The 9665-nt window shown below is 43.8% G+C and overlaps 1 long non-coding RNA gene across 3 annotated transcripts; it reads right to left on the bottom strand.

Annotated features, from left to right (window-relative positions):
- Positions 1–426: 426 nt before the first annotated feature.
- On the bottom strand, positions 427–8147 carry LOC122983421. 3 transcript variants are annotated; one of them, XR_006403683.1, is made up of 8 exons: positions 7847–8147; positions 7520–7570; positions 4213–7184; positions 3937–4071; positions 3399–3846; positions 2484–2760; positions 2168–2254; positions 427–1063 (listed from the first exon to the last, which is right to left on the bottom strand). It is a non-coding gene; the product is annotated as an uncharacterized LOC122983421 (long non-coding RNA). The 3 variants fall into 3 exon arrangements; XR_006403685.1 differs by lacking the exon at positions 3399–3846; XR_006403684.1 differs by lacking the exon at positions 3399–3846 and having other exon boundaries at positions 3914–4071.
- Between the last annotated feature and the right edge of the window lie 1518 nt (positions 8148–9665).

A 9665-nucleotide genomic window follows, 5' to 3' on the forward strand; every position in this document is an offset into this window, starting at 1 on the left:
ACCAGGCTCGCAGGTGTTTATACTGGGGGAAGAAACCCATGGGACAGGGAAAGCATACAAACCTGTTAACCCCTGTGATAAAAGCAACTAAAACAGACATCATCATTCTGAAATCCACTGTGAGGCTTCATGTAGATGATTTCAAAAATTTCCAGTGCTAAACTATACCTACGTCTTTCTAAAATTGAAGATGCTGGATAGATTATTTTAGTTTCCTTTAACTGTGCCCTTTTAATGCTCCCAACAATAAAAGTATTCAGTGTCTACAACAGCAATGCCACCATGAAATAGCATGAGACAGTGTTTTGACAATCATGGGACAGTAAAGCTCTCCACTGGAGCACATGTTTCTAAAATTATTCTGAAGTTGGGGCTCCTAAAAAAACATATTTTTCTCATATACCCATTGTGGTATATCCATGTCTCTAAAATGTCTGCGGCCACCCTTATACAAAGGAGGCAAATTGTGAGGAAAATATGTTAGCTTTATTGTGATTAAAGTAAACCAACCATTTAACTCCTCAAACTTGCCTATTTAATGTATAGGGTAAGCCTGGGACACTTAACTGATCTAAATGAACAAATAAGTAAACACAATTCAACAATTTAATGCAAAAAAATGTCAAATTTCAGAGGATATAAAATGTCATTTCGAATGCACACACTGTTTTAAGTAGCTGTAGCCAGGAAGGAAGCACGTCATCACAGATGATACTGTCTGATCAGCATTTGATTAACTATAGCGCAGACAGTAAAGATAGATTTTGCCTCACTGAAGAACATCTCTAACCCTTTTTAACCTAAAACCTCTCCATCACCCTCTTTTCACACACTCCCTTTTTCACAGTGTCTGTACTCTTCTCTCCTCTCTTGTCTTTGTTTGAAAACAGCTTTCAATTTCCTGGGTAGCCGTCTTCAAAGGGAGCGGGAGGGGGGCGAGAGGCCGAGTAGGATGCCAGAGGCACAGTGACAGCTGGGAGGCAGGAGACTCTGAGACGAGATCAGAGAGTTCGGGTTTCTGCCCGCCACAGACACGCTGTCATTCTCTGAGCTCCTGCCCCTGCTGCTTTCACACACACACACACACACACACACACACACACACACACACACACACACACACACACACAGATAAAAGTAAATACCAACACAATTACGTACATACATGAAAATACAGTTAAGCACTACAGACGACAACACACAAAAACACACACACAAGCACGTGCACATACAAATACACAGACAGAAGCATAAACATATAGTTACATACCTATATACACACAAAACATCAAACTATGAACTATACTGTATAACCAAACATACTCAAACATAAACACACATACAAAAACACTGAGAAAACTCAATGTAAACATGCTGTCAGTTGTTCATGTGAGGCAAGATTTAGAGCTGCCACAAAGCAAACTTCACCTCAAACCTTCAGAGACGCACCTGCCCTGACTCAGTGCACTTCATCTCAGCGCCAGAGGTCCTCTGAGGTTGCAACACAGGTTGCAACATTGAGCTTTTATTCCCAGGTGATGATGTAAGTGTTGAGGGAAGAGCGCAAATAATTTTATTCAATTTACATAATGTGTTGACTTTGGAACTGATACCATTCTGCTGAAAGGAACGCAGGACCTTTTCATTGGCAGCTCTCTCCCTCAACACATTTTAGTGATTAATGCACTCAAACAGACTCGAAACATCTGTCCTACTTTCTCATCTATCTGTCTTTTGGCGCTGCAGTTGGCTTACGCAGCTGATATGGGTTTCGGCATGTCTGCTGTGCGCAGGCTTGGTTGGCCTTCAAAGCCATGCCAGGTAATGGCACTTTGGCTTTTGTGATGCTGCCACGAGCTCACAACTATAAAGAGCTTTTGAAGATCCTGGCGCCACATTACAACAGTATCTCTCTACTGCTTAATCATACCTTTCTAGCGGCCAGGAGAACTCGCTGTGAAGGGAAACAAATTGCATCCTGATATCATTGGGTAAAGTGATGCCAGGCTATTTTGTTGCTGCCTGACGTGTGGCCTGGCAACCTCCTCCAGCTCCTGGAGTAAAGTGACATCAGTGACCACAAAGCTCCCGTTTGCACACGAGCAGGGAGCGGGGATAAACAGAGGATCTGTTTGGAAAGGCTCAATGACGCTTTCCTAAGTCTCACCTCAAAAACCAGAGTGTTGACTGCTCTCGTATTCCCAGTGCATCTCGCGCTCTCATGGAAAAATATGCCGGAGTGGCGGAGGAAAGCCTGAGATTGAGTATGAAAGAGAGAGTGGAAGAAAATGAGACAGTAGGGACTCGAGTTAGAGGAGGGGGGAGGGCGAAAAAGGGTTTGAGAGGGAGAGTTAGAGTAAGGGAGAAAGAGAAGGGGGAATGGTCTTTGTTAATCCCTCCACATCTGGCTTCTATTAGGATGTGGGGGCCGCTAAAATAATGTTTTTCACCCTACAAGCCTTTCTGTGCTATAAATTACCCACCAGCCACTGTGCCTTCCTGACTGAAACTCTTTCAGTGAGCCAGTATTCGTTTCTCAGGCAGTCGACTCAACTCCTCCCCCCTCCTCCTCCTTGCTCTTGTCCTCTCTGCTTTCTCCATTTCGAAACTCCCGTTTAGCGCTGGCGCAGTAAAATCGGGCCTCTCTTCCTGTCAGCCTTCCACACTTCCTGTCTGTCCACTGGTCTTTATAACTCTGTCGAATATCCCTGCAGTAGGATATCTACTTCTCCGTCCTCATGAGTCAGTGCACTGCGGCTCCTACAGAGGGAAACACAGAAGTAGACAGTAGATTAAGGTCGTGTTTAGGCCGACAATACGATGCGTCATAAAATGCAGCCTCCACAGCTATTTCAATACTGCCACAGTGTTCTGGCTTAAAAAAAGAGAAAAGGTTGATGTTGGCTTAGCCCCATCAGTGACCTCAGCACTTGCATGTTCAGTCCAAAACCAAACCCGGTGAAGTCTGTGGAAATATTGGATTTAAATGTTGTTTTTGCCCTGGGCAACATTTTATGACTCTGGGTGGACTGTAAATATCTGTGAGACCACAAAAATAACCTAGAGGATGCAACCTGTTGCTGGATCACAGGGAAAAAAGAGATTATGATGCATTGCAATGTGACTGAATCACAGATGGAGTACTGAGCTCACTGATCTGGTCTAATTCTAGCTCAACTACTGCAGCAGCAGCAGCAGCAGCAGCAGCAACATTGTCCAACGTCATCTGGCAAATTAGTGGACTGGTTAATCAAATGAACATAACAGACAGAATACCTTATAGCATGTGCATGTGTGTAGCATTGTGCTAACGCTGCTGTTTATCTCACAAGTACTGAGCTGGAGGAGCATTTTATTTCTGCCATAATAATTTATCATAGCCTCAAAAGAGTACAAACCGCTGCAGTGTCTTGGCATCTGACAAGTCTTCAAACTAGACATCCAGGTCTGTATTTCATCTTCTCAACGGTGCCTGTAGCTGAGAAGGTACCATGTGTTTTTAAAACATACAGGTACTTTCATGGGTGTTTTCACTTTGAACATGGCCTAAAGGCCAGATCCGTGGCCCTCTTCAGTCTCTTGGCGGTGAGACGGTCAGCCGGGTCTGACCTGTCACTGATGATGAGCCTTTGCTCACTACAGGTTAAACAGAGTTCAATGTGCAAGGGTGCATAAAAGTAGTGGGTTTGCATGTACGGAGCTGGAGACATGAGGTCTAAGGGCCAATGAGAGGGCCGGGGTAGGGCCTCGTGGAGGAGGAGGAGGGAGGCTGGTGGAAGGGGTGAAGGGTGGCGGGTCAGTGCCTCTTCACCAGTAACACCAATTAGATAAATAAGAGCTGACAGCCTAGAGGATGAAAGGGAGAGGATTGACTAATGCACGAATTCAAGTGGTAACGATGAACTGACCGAACCTGATTTTATAGCCATTAGGCACCTGTTCTAGGAGGGCAGCTGGTCCTGCCAGGAGGCCGAGGCTTCCCCAGGTGATCCCTGATACCCGGGCACATCTGCTCTGAAACCAGAGCCATGCAAGCTGTGGCGCCCTCCTTCTTTGATGATAGCCGGATCACTGGAGAGATGAGAGCAAATCAAGTAAAGGACCATAGAACGAAAAAACGCTCCAGAAATCCTGCAAACTCTGTCAATTGTAGAGACTTTATTTAGTTATGATGATTCAACAACTAATCATGTAAGATTTGGGTTATCTTACCTGATGACCTGGTGTGCAGGATTTTCTGGTTTCTTCTTAGTTTACAGAGATTAAATCAGGATTAGCCCGGAAAGAGCTCTCACCTCTCACCTCTGCTCCAGTATGTCACATAAGAGAGCAACGACCGCCACCTCACCCTCTAAAACTGGCACTTCATAGTGCTCGGCGGAAAGCAAGACAAAAGCTGGAGAGTAAGTATCATATATCTATTGAGCATGATTTATGTGCTATAATGTGTCAGTGTTTGGCAGAGTCAACTCAACTTTTGAATGTTTGAAGTCCCTCTGAAAGACAACAGGATCGTATGAGCCTCGAGAGGACATATTTCAGCACGGAGTAATTCTAGCTGGTCACGGCCTATCATCTGGATGGAGTGGATGTCATCCCTGTGCGGGTACCCATTGTGTCAATGGGCCCTATGCCACATACTTCGATGTGCCCCCTGTCTCTTCTGTCTGTCTCTACATTACTCCATCCCATAATTACCTTCTGCACTTCACTCAGTGAACCCAGTCCTCCCTTTGCCTGTCTGCCAATTCCTCAGATGTTCAGAGAGAGCCATGTCATTAGCCTGCTGAGCTGGGCTGGCCAAAGGATTGACTGTCTGGACCATTCTTACAGAGCCGTCTGGTTCAGTTCAAAAGTTAGTGTGTCTTTTTTCACAAATAAAATGTAACATTGACCCCTAAAACGTCTTAGAGAGTCTGATTTATTCTGCATGAATTGCATTTCTGTGGTCTGATAATCTCTTATTGGAAGATTGGTGTTGCTATGTCTGCTCACATGACGCCTGTGTATCCTCAGGCTGTTAGAGTTTTATCTCTGCTTAAAGTGAGAATGTCTAGATAAGAGATGAGTAACGAGATAGATACTTTGAGCGCAGAGGTTGCAGATGAGATCTGTCTCACTGGACAAGGCCCACATATTCCGGTATAGGAATATCTCAATTTATCCTGTGAAAGGTGAAGGAAGAACGGACACAAAAAAACCTTTCCTTGAGGAATTGAGGTAGATATATGTCAACCATGTACAGGATACTAAAACCCTCATCATTTTTCTGTCATGATCCATGGGATTATTTGTATTGAGGTGGGGTGTGTGTGGGGGTATGAACAGGGGAGGCTATTCCTCCACGCAGGGGTGTAAGATATCAAAGCCAGAAGGCTGTGGGGAGGATGGAGAGGGTGGATGCAGCGGGAGTTTTTTCGGGGTGGTGGGGGTTGGCTTTTGTTCCAACTCTTCCACCAGGATCCCCTGAAAAGATCACCGAGTAGGCTGATTCGTCACGGCTCCGAGCTCTCCCTTCTGATTGGTTACGGCGGGCGAGCAGATGTTGGAGCTGCAGCAGGGGGTTCGGATGATTCCAGCTCCTCACTCTCACACCGCGGGATGGTCACACAGCACCAGCAGCTCTCACACACAACCTGCTGTAGCAGGGGCCCACAGGCTCACAACACACACACACACACACACACACACACACACACACACACACACACGCACACACACACACCGTTCACTCGGGTGACTCTCAAAGACAACGCACACTTAACACTGTTCACTTCTGCTTGCTTACATCAAAGATGAACATAAATGCTTCCCCCCAAACTATGTTTGCTCCTGAAATGTATTATGGGTGTTAATTGACCGTGTATGAATCCACTTCAAGGTGCTATTGGAAAACTAAACATCTTGCCATGGGGTCACAGCTTTAGATAGATTACACACTGAACATAGAGGCACTGATTTTAAACTGATAAACATTAACATCCATATTATGTATAATACCTTCTATATGAACTTTTTATGTTGTGCTGTTTGCTGCTGGAAGGACCCACAGTGTTCCTGGGATTCCTGCAGGGATCATCAGGATCAGGTTTCATCTAATCTGAAGTAATCTGACCCAATATTTTATTAAATCAGCCGCTCTACCATTTGGGCTAAATTGGAAAACCACTCAATTTAAGATCTGACATGTTACTCTGAATCACAGTTTTTGTAAATTTAAACAAGAATTAGAAATCTGAGATTGCACTCTCTTTAGATATGAAAGTAGAAACTGCATTCAACCTGCCTGAACTTCTTTTTTTTAATTTAAATGACATGTATCTTATCTGTAAGCTGCTGCTCACAGTTATTTGAACAGAAAATGAAGAGCAAACACTACTTTACAAAGTAATAAGTATGTAATAAGTGGTAATAAGTAAGTAAAAAGTAATGGATTTCCTCCATAAGATGCTGGAAGTGTGCAGAACAAATCACATTAAAGTGCCACTGTTCACCATATCTCTTGTTTCTTTACATCATCCAAAGAAATCGGATGTAATGTTCAAGAATTCTGAAAACTATTTTATCTAATGTAAAAAAAAAAAAGAAAAGAGAGAGACAGAGAGAGAGAGAGAGAGAGAGAGAGAGAGATTTGAACCTCTTCCCCTCTTCAGGTGGATTTTTTTTCACTAACAGAGCTAACTACCCAAGATAAAAGGAATACGATGCCTGAAGGCTAATATTCAGACCAAACCCCCCTTTGAGTGAAGTAATTAGTGTGATTAGTGTAGAGATTACTTGTCTGTGTGTTATTTGAGCGATCCTGTTTCCCATCCCGGTAGCTCTGTAGCTCTTTATCCCTATCTTTAGCTTCTCTGCTACAGAAGATAAGAGTACAGCGTGTACACAGTGGTCTTGTGATGCAGAGTCCAACCCACTGAAGCCTCAGCTTGGAGAAGTGAGTGAGTTCTGCAATTTGGGCAGGAATTGTAATTGCTCTGCTTTGCATCAACAGACTGATGCTTGCTGAAGGGTCTGGGTCTCATACAAACCCTTTCTGGCAGAATTAAAGAGGCAGATATGCTATCTGGAAAAATCTGCAAGCTCTGGAGCTGAAAACAGTTCCCATTCTGTCCCCCTCTGCTTGGCTAGCACTGCAGAGTAAACGTCCATTTGGATTGTCTCCTGGTTTCCCCTCTGTCTTCCTGACATGTGTTTTATACACAACAAAAACAAACACAAACAGATTGAAAAAGACACAATAAGTGGAGATAATCAATGAGAAGAGCAACAAGTAGTGATATAATGACCTCGACCAAGTCTAGCTGTAGGTTAAATCAGGTCATGTCTAATAAATCTCCACAATTTCTAATTTCTGTTAATAACAGAAAGAATTAAGTAATAAAAGAGTGGTCAGATTTAATTTCTGGTTTAACCTTGCTGGGATCTGTACACACAAGGGGTCAAAAATGTAATAATTTATTCATTACATTATTTTACTCAACATCAAAAGTAATTATTGACATTACTCCTTACTTACTTTACTCAGCCCAGCTCCATCAAAAGCCTCCACGCCCACATGTTACATCCTCTGTGTTTAACACATATAGAAGAAGAAAAACAAGATTTTCTGGTTTAACAACCAGCCAGCGTACAGTTTGGAAATATTTACTGACCATCAACAGCTAGCGTGACGTTAGCCACATTAACTGCATGAAGTCTCGTCCTCTTAATGATGCTGCAATGTTCTCACATCCTCCAACTCTGAACTAAACCAGGTGATTCCTGATTGAGGCCTTGTCAGTTGGTAACCTTAGCAAGCCAGCTAAGAAAACACAACATGTCAATAAGACAACCTTGGAGTTACCTGGAGTTGCATTTCTCCGCTTTTGGTGGCGGCTAACTGCGCCCCCACATCTCCAGCCCCACACCAAGCTAGCATGTCCCAGACCAGTCTGTCCACTGAACATACAGATGGCAAACTGATATCAGCCCTTACGCTACTCGTTACTGAAAAAAAGTAATCACGTTACTGTAATGTGTGACAAAGAAACACATTACTGTACAGCACTGGTTAACACATAAGTAAAAGCATGCATGTGTATGCCTAATTCATATACAACTCAAATCAGAACATTTGGAAAGCAGGCTGGGACTCTTTAAATCAAACATCCCCAGAGATTCATAGGTCAATTTACTGCATTGCATTTTCTTATATAGAAACAAAACAGATGTAAGGCTATCATGATGGCAAAGGTTTTATTGAAAAACTTTCTGGAAAACTGCCACCAAAAATGAAGAGCAGCAGCGAAGTCTGGCAAGACATTTCTCGTGACTGGAGTAGGTGTGTTCATCAGAACCATACAGCAACGTCCCCGAGGCCCTTGGAGCTGGGGTTGATGTGTTTAAGCTGATTCAAGATTATTTTGTTTGTTTCCAGTGTTATTTCTCTGCATGGCATATTTGATGCTTCACTTAGTTAGATCAAAATGTGTTTTTTTTCTCTGTTTCTGCCACATTAGGTTGCATGCTTTTGATTTTGCTGCAGTTCCGCTGCTAATGCCAAGTGATTTAAAGCAGGAGGCACACGCGGGAAGGAATTTCTGATTGATTGAAATAATGAACAGTTCAGTTTGTCAACGTTAAAGCCAAAGGGTCAAAGGGCAATGCTTCTCAAAGAACAGACAGGAGTTGTCTTATCCTCTAAAAATCAGCCTGCTGTGGCTCCGTTGCGTGTGCAAGTTTGCTCTCTTTGAAGCATACCGCTCCCGTAGGTATAGCATGGCGTGACTCGAGACGAACAGGGTGAGGAGACCTATGAGGGGAGATGTTCTGGTTGTGGTTATCGGTGCGCTATGCTGGCATCCAGGCAGCACAGCATGTTGGAGAGATAACAGGCCTTTAAGAGGGAGAGAAAGAGAGTCAGACCGTCCACCTTTTAATACCATGTGATCAGGCCTCCTCCCAGGTTGCGGACAATTGAAGTCTGAGCCAGTAATGCACATCTGTGCCTTATTTTATTGCTGTTCAATTTTGTGTCGGTATGCACAGAGGGCAACAAACAAAGCACAGTTCCACCTTGTTTCCATATCCCTGACTGAAACCTCCCTGCCTCCCCCCCTCTGCCTTCCTCTCTCTCTCTCCCCCCGTGTGGAGACCCACTTGGACACACATAGGCATGCATTACGGAGAATGTAAAGGTACAGATCTTATATTGAAGTAGCATTCCAGCGTAGCCCCCACGGGGTAGATGACAGGGTTTTACTTAAAAGAAAAAAGGCATGCAGGGGGAGACTTCAAGTCTGAAGAGGATATTAGAAAAATAAAAGTCCCCTCTGGCAATTTTTTTTTTTCACTTTCAGGAACAATTTTGTACCTTTCCTTCAGAGGGAAACTGTGTTCAGTTGTGAGGGGGCAGGAGGAAGGGAGCGATACCGTTTTTTTGTATAGGTCTGAAGTGCAGAGGACGTAATGAAAACCAACTGGCAGGCCGTCACTATCTATCTATCCTGCTGCAGGAGTGCATTGACACGGAGAGGAAAAACAGCCCCTCTCCTAATCCAGTCAGGCCTGCACTTCTCTTTTTCTTCCCTCCTTCCCTCTCCCTCCTTCTATTACATTTTCAACATAGAAAACAGTTTTCAAACTAAGCTGATGTTTTCAGTAAACGAGAACGACTTACAAGC

This window comes from Thunnus albacares, chromosome 6, assembly GCF_914725855.1.
Source record: "Thunnus albacares chromosome 6, fThuAlb1.1, whole genome shotgun sequence".
NCBI lineage: Eukaryota > Metazoa > Chordata > Actinopteri > Scombriformes > Scombridae > Thunnus > Thunnus albacares.